This window comes from Xylocopa sonorina, chromosome 3, assembly GCF_050948175.1.
Source record: "Xylocopa sonorina isolate GNS202 chromosome 3, iyXylSono1_principal, whole genome shotgun sequence".
Classification (NCBI taxonomy): domain Eukaryota; kingdom Metazoa; phylum Arthropoda; class Insecta; order Hymenoptera; family Apidae; genus Xylocopa; species Xylocopa sonorina.
Window position 1 is genome coordinate 2,540,003 of NC_135195.1, and position 13,926 is coordinate 2,553,928.

The window sequence follows — 13,926 nt, forward strand, 5'->3', positions numbered from 1 at the left end:
AGATACTCTCTGGTACCGATCGCGACGGTGTCCTCGCGCGACCGACGAAACGAGGAAACCGCGCTTCGTACGTTGCAACGTGTTATTAACGGGCGTAATTGCCGAGTGAATCACACGAGACCTTGGAACAGGATGAATAAACAGAAATAGAGTGGCGAATCGGGAAAACCATTTACGGCGCCGCTTATCGACGTCGAATTTCAACGAACGCCTCTATCGCGACTAACCATCTATAATTAAATCCGGTTAATGGCGCGCTGGATGTTACCAACGGCACGCTACTTAGTACCAGCGCGTTTCAGAGGACCGACGGTGTGTAACTTCTCAATGTCAAACACGATCGTTAAACTAGCGACGCGCGGTGCAGACTTCTGCACGGAATTGTTTATCGAGCAGAACCATATTTGTCACAGCTATTTTTACGACTAAACTCTGCCGGGTGGTTGGCAATTACGTTTCGTCACGTGCAAGCGTTATGCAACGGGAGAACCTGCCACGGGACTAGACTAAATCATCGAATTTATGTCGCCTTTGAACGTTTCCGTCTAATTTTCGAACGACCTCGGAAAGGTGGACAGATTTTAGCGGCCACCCGTTGAACGGCAAGTATACTACGAATCGAATCGTTTTTCATGTAATCTCAGAGGCGGATCGCTCGCGAGTGTTTCATCGAAGATAAGAACGATCGACATTATCAGGGTCCGCGAAATTGCTACGAGGGCGAACGTGATCGTACAAATCCCAGAGACACCTGCGGCTGCCGAACGAGCCGGGCGAAGCGGTTCTTGTCGCGGAATTAATAATTACACGACACGATGGTAGACGTCATAAAGCAACGCGGAGGCAGAAGAAAAGGAGCAAATACGAGTCAACTCGATTCTTTCGCCGGCCATATACGGACAAGCCGAGTGAACGAATTATCGGTGGCTAACGACGCGGGGATCGAGCCTTTAAAAAGACGACCGACCGGCTCCGTCCCATTCAGAGGTAAAGCCCGGCCGGACCTCGTTCGTCTGGTTCACCGCCTCTTCTTCTTTCGCCTTCATTCATCAAACATCGTATTCCAGCGGCGCATCCCGGCAACCCGGACATTATTCAGCCGCGTTTTTCGACGATAATAGCTGCAGCTCAACAAATAAGATCGTCGAGGACGAGAAACCTTCGTCGTCCGGCGATACGAGGTGCCCGCGTGCATTCCTAGAAGACCGACGCACCGCGAGCATTCCACCTTTCTTCCGCGCGATTTCAACGCGTGTACCGCGAAAAGAAGTTTGTTATGCGCCGAGTTCTACCTCGGAAATGACCTGCCCCTTGGAAACTGTGCGCCTCCGCGTTGTTGGATTTTATCCTTTCGTGTCTGTTTACTTCGATATCGGTTGTTTTACGATATTTAGTGGGTTTTTAACATATAAAACTATTTAGATAGAAATGAAATGAATTCTTCACTTAGGAATTATATTCGTAGCGATACAAGGGATGGTTTTTCAACGACAGCGTACAACTAACGTATAACCGTTTATCTCCGTTTTCGAATAAAAACGAAACGAGAGCGAAGGAGAAAAAGCGAAATGCTCCGTAATTAGCTGGCGCAGATCCGAAGGTGAGACGGGATTTGGCTCGGCTCGTCGACGAAAACCGTCGTGTGTCGGGATAACGGGCGGAGCGCGATAAAAAGGCAATGGATCGAGTGAAAATCGTAAATAAGAAGGACGAGTCGTGACAGGATGGATGACCGTTCGCAAAAACAAAAGAATTTATACGCGAGATATTGCCGCTTCTTGCGACTATAATCGTAAATAGGGGGTTTATGTCTCCTTGGCGGGTGTGTACACCTGAGCGCGCCTGTAATCTCAGGAAAGCAGGATAACGAAGCGGACCGTGGCTGGAATTTTATTGGATCGTTAAAGGGAATGGTGATTCGCGGACAATTTGCCCCGTTTAATCCACGCGATCCGTAACTTTCTCTTCTTTTAAATGGTACCTAGCAATACCGAGCAACGATCGACGAGATACTCATGACTTCTTAATGTCGCGTGATACTATTCCAGGTATTCCACGCGCCCTTCCATTTATACATCAATGGCGTACGTTCCTTTCGTTTCGTTCCCGTTTCTATTCTAATCGCACGTGTCTCGCTTCTATTGATTACCCATGGAAATCTGCTGATAATTGAAATTTATCAAACTTTAATTAACCAAGGAAATGATGCAATTTCTTTTGAATAACATTTTAATACTTACGTCTGATTTCATGCAAAATATAATACAACTAATAGAATTTCATAGATACTTTTAATTACTCTAGTCGATATAATTCATTTACTATCACTAAAAATATATTTGTATATATTATTTATATATTTTTTTTTTTTTCATCATTCAAATTCATCCTTTTGCAAATCAGATTGATTTCAAGTCGCTACCAATTTGACGTAATTAATGATTTTAATTGTGCATTGAAAATATTCGAACCACACAATATAATCTATAAATTTCAATCCCATCTCAAAACTATCATCTTTATTCTACCTTCCTAACCAAATCGTTTACCAGAGGCGCTTCGAGTTACACTTCAAACTGTTCAAGTATAAATAGCAAAGTTCAGGAAAGCCAGACTTTCCCCAACAAAAACAATTTTCCATCGAACCCGTGGTTTACGAGGTGTCCGCGACACCGTCGTCGAAGCGCGTCTATCGCGCGGAGGATCGTGAACCGTAGATCGTTCGCGCGTTTCCAATAACGCCGGGACGCGCACGTACCGCGGAGGATCGTCTGTAATTCCACCCACGTGCTCCGTTCTGTCCTCCGACGGTCCATTCGTCAAGTCGGCCGAGTGCGCTTAAGTTTCGCTCGTAACCGAGGAAAGATGGACGCGTTTGCGTCCCAATGTGGCAACGATCTTATATGAACGCGCGTATATGCGCTGTACCTACGTGACCGCCACATGAGCCACCCTTATCCCATCTAAGGACGTGCCTTCCAGAAAGAAAGCTCGAGATAGCAGCTCGATATGAAACGATCCGTGTCAGCAATTATTCACCCCATCTGAACCGCAGGGTGCTCGTTCTACAGAATTGCTTCAAAGGGGTGAACAATGGCGTCGTGATCTTCGTCGAACATTTGAAATTTATATTTTCAAACTTTTATTATAATATTAACATTCATTGTAAATTTATTATTTGGTCGTTAGAGATTTTATTAATCATAACGATAAATGCGATATACTTATTTAAATAACGCATATAACTTAATTTAGTAGGGCGTAACAATTGTAGTAGAGTGATTTATCGTTTCTATTCTATATAAATGTATCATTTGAGCTGGATTTTATTTTCTTTACTAGAAAGATCCAATTTCCCACAATACTTTTATCTGAACGCACATGAAAACTTAAAGCATACATTTCGTGCATTTATATGCACGCAAAAGATTTGATCGCAATGTAGAAAAGAACGTGGATAATGGCGGTAGTTGGAAAGTCCATGATCCGGACGTCAATCGAGCGAATGATCGTCTCGTTTCTCGGTATCCGGCCCATCTGCGACGCCCTCGATCCACGCTTAATTGCGCTTCCAGGATGAACCGTCCGATTTGCATACGTCGCGAGCTCGAGTGCGTGCACACGGCTCGAAAATGCCGCGTTAGACGTTTACCCCGAGTAGAAAGCGATAATTTATGATGATCGACCGTTTGAACGCGGACATCTGACTCGTCCGAAGTCGCTGGCAGAGCTCGAGATGAAAGTTATCGTGGACGCGCAGAGTCGAACTGAAACTCGCGCCTTTTCTTGCTCGCTCTGTAATGCGACAGCCGTTGCGAACGTTACGAATTTTTCATCCGAGGGAAAGCGGAATGCGTGCTGTTTTGAGTTTCGCGTACGTAACTGCGTGAGAAGCTATCGGGCAGATTTTTCGCGAGATAAACGTGTTGGCGATAGAATCTGTGCTTCGAACAGGTTCAAGCATGTGGACGATTTAAATTTCAAAGGAATAGAGGTTAACCATGAGAGATTTTCTCAACCTCTCGGACGGCTATGCAAATTTCACATGGGAAAATACGTGGACGATTATCTCGGCCGATAAACGTCTTTGGTATTGCGACATGGGCTGAGACTGCGATGCAGATACGATACGTTTGCTTTTCCAGAGATCTAGCATTTACATGCATAATTAATTGATTTTATGTTTTATAATTCGTAGGCGGAAGCATTTCAATGGAATAGCATTGATAAGTTACACGATTACTCGTTGCTGCCTAATAATTATTGTGTTATGAAAGTATATAGCTATATATCTTCAACAGAAATGCAATTATCATTAAATTATAGAATACGTTTCAACAAAAATGGAAAAAAGCACTTGAGAATAATTAAACACTCAGAGTAGAAATTAGCCCAAAATAATATCGCAAAACTTTCGAATACAGTGATTAATTACAGAGAAGAAAATTAGACAACGCTTTCGTTGGCGAGCAATTAAATGGACAGAAACTGATGAAAGAAATGGGGACGCGTCGTCTTCCGATACGAATAAGGCCGCGCGATAGGGGTATCGAGGCGTCGCGCAGTCGCAGGCGCATAAATCCCCGGTTCGCGCGCGAGACCGATGATGCAACGCGCGCAGCTCGAACGGGTGCATTGTTTTCAGGAGGGACGGGCGATAGAAACGAAAGCGGAAGGCGGCGGCGGTGGTCGTCGTCGTCGTCGGCGGCGGCGGCGGCGGCGGCGGCGGCGCGTGCACGAGGAAAGCCGATCCGATGAATGAACCTTCCATTCATGCGTGGCTCTAACCCCTTCCTTCAACCCCCTCGCGCCGTCTATGGGATCTTGTCGGGTACCAACGACACAACTATGCGACGAACGCGCACACGCGCGCAAAACGAAGCGCCGCGGCACACGTGACCGCCATTGTTGATCACGAGGAAGAACCGGCAGCGGCGGCTAGCCGCGGTTATTCCCGGACCTTTTTGCGGGAACCGGGACGCCGATAGCATACCCGTTCCAGTCTAACAAGTGGCACGATACCACCGAGCGGCTCATTCATTCGCGCGGTCACGTAACCGAGATTAGGAGTGTTTGGCGCCAATGTTTTTCGCGGCTAATGACGGTATCGTCGACCTTTTCGCGATCGGCGAACGGAACTCCTTCGAGAATCTTCGCAGCGCTGCGAATTACGGGTCAATTCGTACGGGTTTCCACGCGTCGTGTTTCTCTTTTCATCTGTTTGTGATTTGATTCGAATGAAAATATTTTAGGAACCAATAGTTTCCTATTTATTATACTATGTATTTTCGGTGCGTAATTTTGGTGATTAACAGAGTTTTAATCGAAACAATTTTGTATAATTTGCGATTTTAAATTTTTTAGATTTACTTTTGAACTTATTACATTATCTTGCCTATATTATTAGTACGTGTATACAATTATTATAATTATATGAATCATAAGATGCAAACACGCGATTGATTAACTCAAAGATAATAATATCTAATTTAAAATTAAAAAATTTTATTACTTAATTAACGAATAAAGTTACTTTAACTTTCTCTGTTTCAGAAATTTTCGATCAAGAACTTTTTAATTTAAAAATTAAAACTTTAGTGATCGCTTAAGCTAATTAAAGTTAAGCAAAGCATGGCACAATGTATCAGAACAAGCCTATATTTTAATATATCTACTTACTTTCCTTAATCGATCAATGCTCAATTCTGCTTATCACCCTATGCATACGATGACTTAAGACAACCATTGCATTGTGATAATACCACCACCATGTATAAAAGATCAATCAGTAATATTTATCTGCAATTGACTAAACAATAAGATTTACTTGCAACTGATTACGTATATTATCCTCTCTGAAATTTTTCTGTTCAAATTTTAATAGCACAATGTGGTACACATTCTTTCGATCAAAGTTGGGTATAATCCTGCTACCAATAAAATAAATGCTGTTACACAATATACGATATCTTCGAAATCACAATTAGTACGAACGTCTGCGTCCTGAAATGTAGACCTTTCACTTTGAACGTGTAAAAATCGTTCTCATCCGCATACCATCGAAAATGATACACCCAGAACGACTAATTAACAAACGTAGAGTCGGTCTCTGCTTCTAAGAAATCGAATGAAATTGGTAAGTCTGCTGTTTCTACCAGCAGAACGCGACACGTCCACGATAAAAAAGCTACTTTCTGAAACTAGCGAATCGAATTGCACCATCGAACAGATATAAACACTCGTGCGTCCGTCTTTCGCATTCATCGATGATGATTCACCCCCGTTTGCGCGTCGAACGTGAAAAAGCGTGAATTCACCGTCGGTTGCCTCGGTGTATTCCCGTTTCCGTTGGAAGATGACAGTAATTGCGGTTATCTATCTTCGGTGGTTTCGTATTATCCGCGGTTTCGCAGCGAATCGGTGCGGTGGTGAACACCGAATGCACGTCCGCGTAACGAAGCGAACGAGAAATGTACGAGCGGGTATAATGCGTTTCTGCGTCGATGTCCGAACGCTTTGTAAACGCACGGTTGGTTAACGAGCCGGCGAACGAACGTCGAGCCAGTTCCCCGTAGAAGCCGAGGCAGAAAAGTGCACGACCGTTGTCTCATTCATCGGCGACGAGGAAGAACGCTCCCGTCCCCATTCATCGTAGTCCCGTCACGGTTGACGGGGACCTAGGTTCGACTGGATTTTAAGTACGACAAGAAAGCAAGAAGCCAGCGTCAGCCTGGAGGGATCTGACCACGTCCCAATGGGAGATGAAGAACACGTTTCTTCCGCCTCGTCAAAAGAGTAACAAGAATGTCATAAGCGACGGACGAAGAGGACGCGGTGAGCCCTGCCCGCGTAACGAGCGTCGACCCACAATTACAGTACTAATGGATACCTCTCCCTTATACGGTTAAATAAAATTATCGCTAATAACGTTGAATTACGCGTCTACGGATGTGTGCATGTCTGTATATAAAGTATCATCGTCGAACAGCCAAGAGATTAACCCTGTTCCATGCCTTCCTTTCCTTTACTTTCCATTAAATCGAAGAATCGAAAGATTGCCTTGTAATCGACTTTCTTGCTTAAATAGCACGTCTCGCGATGTCTGTTTTCTGTTCGTTTCTTTTTTCTCTTTCAATTCGTTACGCCTCGAACAGACGTACTTACTCTGAACGTCTTACTCTTATTTGCATATACACGATACCTTCGAGGATAATCAAGTGTTTTAAAATCGTTGATTTTTCTTTGGCAAATTTACCGAAGGCAATTCAACAAATTATTTTACATTTGTTCCTTTGTACAAACTGTGTACATTTTTCTGTGAATTTCTGTTATTCAATATTTCAACATGTGTTTTACGATACAATCAAATTGTATTATAAAAATCATTTTTATGCAAACACGTGTAACGCAATAAAATGATTTTAATTGATTTGAATGGTAATTAAATATGCCCTGAATCAAAATTCTTAATTAAAAAATAAAATTTACTTTTTAAGAATTAAAGTACGCATGCTTTTAGTACTCGACAGACGGATTGTTTTTTCTCTGTATTTCTCTGTTGCAATTTTATTAAACCAACACTATTTTTGGTAAAATTTTACAAAAGTATTTTTTTACATGGAGAAATGGAACCTGACAGAATGGACATAAATCTTGTCTCACTTCTTTTTTTTATTTTTTTTTATTCTCTGATTCATTTTAACTTTCTTCTACTAACAATTTTTTCGTGCTTGTCGTTTTAACGTTACAAAAGTACGAAAAAATACTACCTAAAAAACAAAACTCCGCAGTTAGTCGGTAGACAATACGCGTAAAAATGAAAAACTAACGCAGCGTAATGAAAATTCAGGCAAAAACGTGTTAAGAATAAAAAACGTTAGAAATGAGTTGCCATTAAGAACTTAATTTCAGCCTGCATCTATGTAAGACTTTTAGTCTCATACATCTCTAAAGCATCAACAAACTACGACCAAGCATCGTTAAGACGTCTAATTGCCCGAATAACTACAAACTTTGTTCTCTGTAATTATTAAACCATACAAACCAGCAGTTCGCTATCGTTCTACGAAAGTTAGCCAGTCAACTACCTCTCCACAACGATCGTTCAATAATTACATCCGTGAACATTCGAACGAGTGAGAAAAATACAATAACAGCCGTTAGAAGGAAAAAGTAAAAGCCTCTCTCCTCGAACCGACTCGACCGCGTTTCCCCGCGTCCATTACACCTCGCATTATCACCAACGCGCTACCATTCGCGCGCAATTTCACACTTTCGCGAATTACTCTGGCCAGCCTACACGCAGCCCGTGTACCAAGAACCAGCCGTCTCTCCCATTACCAATAACCATTCGCCATTCGAAACAGCGAACTACGATCGAGCGCACGGAACCGTTGACCCGAATGATCGCTCGCAATGGAACACTCCAGCCAGCGCGTAAAATACGTAATATCGGGCACGAAACGCGCTCGATATCCGCCCTTGGCTCCGCGACTGCAAACCGCGACGGACGGAGAAGTGAAAGCCTCTTTCCCCGTGAAAATCGCCACGGAGATTTTACGCCGCGTCTTGTTCCCGCTGCTTAAATAAAGATCGTAAATAAAGAGGTTAGCCCAGGTAATAAGGCGCGATTCACGGACCAACGTAATTTATCAGGGCCAATTACACCGTCGCGTTCCCACCGTACGAAACGACGCGCGCTTTCGAAACCGATCGATCCGTCCTCCGTTACCGCGCGGCGACACCGCGCGAAATTTATCGATCGCTTCGCCGTTTTACACGAGCCACGCAGCTGGTTTCGACGCGGTCGGTTAGATCACTCGTAACTCATATTTGTATCGAGGGTATTTAATCGATCGCGGGGATCGTTCAATGCCATTGTGATCGGTTTTGAATGGAACGCGACGATCCAGATAAGCCCACGCGCGCGCACCGCGGAATGGTCCACGCGCAATCGGTACCAGCGATGAAAACGGGTAACGCGCCGAGAAACTGGCATGGTTATTAATCACGCGGTGGATGGTGATTAGTTGTATGGAACGAGTGGAACGGCGTTGTTAGAGAGTCGAGAATGGGCGGACAAGTATGGCAGAGGGATCGCGACGGAGGCTATTAGTTGGGTGAATGATATGGGAATCGATTTGAATATGTATATAAAAGAATAATATCTCGAGAGTTTTTGGTAAGTCTCGATAAGTCGACGCTGGACGTTCGCGCGTATAAACTATGGCGAAATATGCAAATAGAGTATGCGAAGCATGTAGGCGGTGTTTATCAGTAGCCATTTTGTTTGCTTACGTTGTAAGATATTATCAGTTTCATTGAATTTATATAGATTTTCTAGTCGTTCTTGGCGATAAACGGTGTCAAGCATTGCAAAATAATTAGTAACGTGCTTGAAACCCTGCAAAAACGAAACGAATTTCTGTGAAGATTCTATTTAGTTCGTTCGTTTTGACTTCCATATAAAAATGTGCAATTTGATAGATATTCCAAGTCTGTCGATAACTCGACTCGAAAGTGTCGAAAGTCTCGAAAGTCTTGGGAAATGATGAAAGTCTTGATGAATTTCAAAGTCTTAACCAGTTGCCAGAGAGTCAGAGTAAATACACGTCGAGACGAACACCCGAGGAGCCCACGGACATTGGCCGAATGTCGGACAAGCGGTGATGACCAAGAACAAACGTTAGGCAACGGTGAGGACGGCTGAGATACGAGTTCTCGAAGGTAAAACTTTCAACGTCCGCTAAGAATCGAAGACCTAAAGAAATTTTACATACTGAACCATGTTTAACATTTTTTAAAAGCTTTCGATCGTTTCGAGGCACAAATAAATTTGAACGTATTTAAATGAAGTACGTATAAAAGAGCAGTCCATATCCCCCGCAGTACACAACTGCGTTCTATATATAATAATACAATGTATCAACATTAAACACGTATCTCGCTACCACCGTCATTAAACGATTCGTGTTCGCAATAAGAGACAAACCACCCGGTAATATCCGAAGGAAATTAAAGCGGAACCAAATATGGCGACACGGTCAAGTTACAAAACGTTGACACGGTCCGTCGACAATGTTGCAAATTTCTATCGAAGTCAGCTCGAAAAAGGTGCGAAAATGTTCTCGTTCCGTTCAATGCCATCTCGTCCCTCTCACCACTGGCCACACGTACGGAACCGAATGGAATTATCGGGTACGCCTCGAAACCGGTAGATCGGCCAGCGTCCGTGGATGTGACATTTAAATAATCGTTTCGCACGTCTCGAGAGCCGATCGGGCCCCGTAATCATCCTGCCTTCGCTTTAAACAATCTGCTGTACCTCGGTTACACGTACCCAGGCCAGGGTACGCCCGATCCACGTTGGATGCAATCAATCCTCGTTTATACGCACGCTTCACCAGCTGGAATCCGACATCGTTTTTAAGAAAGCCATCATAAATTATTCCCCGCTCGGACGTGTCCCATATGGCGTCATAAGTTCCGAGCGCGTACCGACCGCGAGACCATCCGCGAGTGGAGAACACCGTCATGGCGGACTCGATAATCCCTGGTGGCCGCGAACTGGCAATAACAACCGTTAACCCACGCGACTGAATTAGAATGGATCCGTGGTGGGCAATTTATGACGGAATTGTGCTCGTTGTTGTGAATCGAAAAGACACGCGGGAGCGGACAGGAGGATTCTCATTTGTCGTCGATCGAACGAGTACGCGCTCGACCACCGGTGGAAAGTGACTTCGAGAAATCGCTGCCGCGTCTGCGACGACGAAAAAAAGGATAAGGGACGAAATTTTCGTGTAATATATCGAGTGCGAAAGTGGACTGGCGAGGGCCAATGTTACATCTGTATACTTGTCGAGTTGATTACAAAATTGTCGATGATATATTGGAGACGCGATGCGAGCAGTTTAGTCGACACGAAGGATACCTTGTGTCGCAGATATGATGGTTCGAAGATGAGAGATATTTAAATGCTTCGTTCCCTACCACCTGCTCTTCTAAGAATTCCATTCATTCTGATGTTCAAATTTTTTACGAAACACGCGGAGAGTATGCACATTCCGGAAGAGAGAGATGGAGAATTCATTGGAATTACTTTAACTTTCCGTGTAGAAATATAATAAATTATCTGAAAGTGACCGAATACAAGATGTACCAAACCACATTTCAAGGGAACAATTATTTTAAAGGCATGCAATTTTCTTATTTCTCTATTGCTCAATCCTGTAATCATTTTCTTAATGTTAAAGCCTAAAGTCGTAAATTCATTTATAAGTTTAAGTCATTTTGAAGAACGTATTTAAATTAGAAATTAATTCGATCTGAATATATGTTGGCTGAGTAAGATAGCTGAGGGAGAAACGAGATTTATAAAATGATGACGCGAACAATTGTGGGTGTCCAACCGTTCTTATGGCATGAATGTTGATATTCTCGAGAATGTTTGGACAGTGTATCGATTACTTTGTAAAAAAAGGTTATACAGGTCAACGACCACCCTTTTATACTTTGGGGTCATAACATTGAACGAGGCATCAATGGTTTCGTAATAATAAAACATCCAGTTTGACGAAACGAATTTAAAAACACAATTTTAAATGCATCCTTTGCATTTCCAAAGACATAAAAAATTTCAAGTACGATGCAATTTTTAATAAAGTTAGTTCTGAACCTGATTTATAGATTCTTGAAACAAGAAAATGTTGAATTTATTTTATAGCTAAGTATTTAAAGATATTATAGCGACACTGATATTAAAAAAAAGAAAGTTCAGATTCTTATTCAAAGATACCAACGTACAAGTTGTTTCTCAATCGATTCCCTTTTTTATCCACTGTGAGATCCAATCTGCGCGTGAATCGAATAATTCTTCATTTTCAATCCGGATTTGAAGAATATCCAGCCATCGAAAGATGGTTCGAGAGTTGAAACGAAATCGAGTATTCAACGCATTAAAAAAACCCATCCCTAATATAATATTTAGTACACGGTGCGCCTGATTTCGATTTACGATCGGTTTCTTATTTCGTGTTATCGTTTCTTAAAGAAATTTAAAAGGGGAGGGTTCGAGATAGCTGTACGAAGGCGGTACGTTGGGCCGTTTCTGTCGTGAAATCGGGCGCAGGGTAACCGAAATCGTGGGACCGCAGAAAGTATCGGGAACAGCGGGGCGGTTAAACCGCGCGTTATTATTATTTCCTCAAGTTTAGCAAGAATCGAGGGCATAATGACCGGTTGTAAAATTTAACAAGCACCTTATAAAGCACGCTCGCGCGCGCGCGTCGGCCGGCGTTCCGTGGTTGTACGTAAAATTGCAATCGCGTATCGCGTTTCCAGGTTCCCTTGTCCAACGAAATGAACGAGCCCCGTCGGATTCGGTCAGAACGAATCAACGGAATAAAACGAACGCCGTTATCTGCTACAAAGTGTCAGCCATCTCTGGCCGTGGATCGATCGCGATAATCTGTTCTCGAAGAGCAAAATGGACGGAAAGGAAAGTAAAAATTGGCAAGGCTAGCGGGAGACACTCGGCGAAGAGATCGCGGATGGAACAAGGCTGTCGCGAGGAGCGCCACCTTGTTTCTTCTCCTTCGAAATGACTTCATCCACGGACGATTCCAAGGATTTCCTTCGTGGAAGGAAGCAAAAAGCAGGTAGCAATCACGGCGTGGAATGCGCGGGAAGGTCGAAATAATAGCCGGTGCCCGAGAGTCGGAAGCTGATAGGCGGATAGAAAGTGAAGCGCCTGCTCGTGGAAATCTGCTCGTCAGCAATTCGTGACATCGATTTTCAATTTCTTCGCGTGCTCCACGCGGATTCTTTACCAGGAACTCGAACTCTATCCGTGAGACCGCCGCCATTCGAGTACGCGGCGCACGTTCTATACATCAAGTTGTAAAACCGATTCCTTCGAGAAAGTACTATTTAAATCGCTTAGTGGCACTTGTCGCGATTAAACGCTAACGTGTCTCAACTTTGTTCGTGCAACGTTTTATCTGCGCGTAGATAAATGCGTTTCGAAGTATATCTTAGTTAAATACCACGTAATAGAGTCGTATCGTCGTCAACTAAAGCATCGAGCGACAAAGAAGGTAATGAAAATTTAGTTTGAAACAAGCCAAACGACGAGTTTGTTGAATGATTCATGCAATCTGTAGAAACATCCTCCTCCCGCGGAAACTATTGTGACACTCTTCTTCGATTGCTAAACAAAGAATCTGTACCACGTTCGCAAACAATTGAATGTTACAATGAAGCTGTGCAACGACTTCTTAACCCATTTGCATCGCACGAACGATATGCCCTTGGCTATTTTATCGATTCTCGGTAGAAATACTTCAGAATATGCTAGTAAAGTGAATATTTCAGTGAATTTCGAAGGACGAAAATAATGAAAGAAAATTTGCCCGTATTTACGTCCTAATGATGCAAATGGGTCGAAAGAATTCAGGCTATTTGTTAAGCCCGATGTTGCAACACCAAGCGATTACTTCTTGTACCGGGACAATGCAATTTCTCGTAACCAGACTGCCGTTAAGGAATTTCTCGTAAAGACACGCGTTACAGTTCTTGCCTTCTCCCTATCTCGATCTATTCCACGCATTCCAGAAAATAAAATCCTGCTAAACGAGGTGGCATTTTGACTCTATCAAAAGCTCGCATCGAACGCCTCTTATCCTTTCGATTACACACCCACGATCTGTACCGCGCGCGACTGAAAATAGAGCCCCCCCGCTCGAGGCGCCATTTCGACTCCATCGAAGACGCGCGTAACGATGCAAGAGGCTTTACGATCGCGTCGCTTGATGTATCGATTTAAAGATAGAGCGTGTCGAAGGTTAAAGACCAATAAAGCTGTTTACCCGCGAGATTAATTATCTGTTAAGCCAACACCAAAGCTGCGCAAACACACGTGTTACG

The 13,926-nt window shown here is 43.4% G+C and overlaps 2 protein-coding genes across 2 annotated transcripts in view; both read right to left on the reverse strand.

Moving 5' to 3' along the window:
* The window catches only part of LOC143422490 (regulator of microtubule dynamics protein 1), a 297,728-nt gene that overhangs the window by 262,051 nt on the left and 21,751 nt on the right, over positions 1-13,926 (reverse strand). The gene's annotated exons all lie outside the window — the stretch shown is intronic.
* LOC143433634 (uncharacterized) overlaps positions 1-13,926 on the reverse strand; it is a 49,669-nt gene that overhangs the window by 30,298 nt on the left and 5,445 nt on the right. The gene's annotated exons all lie outside the window — the stretch shown is intronic.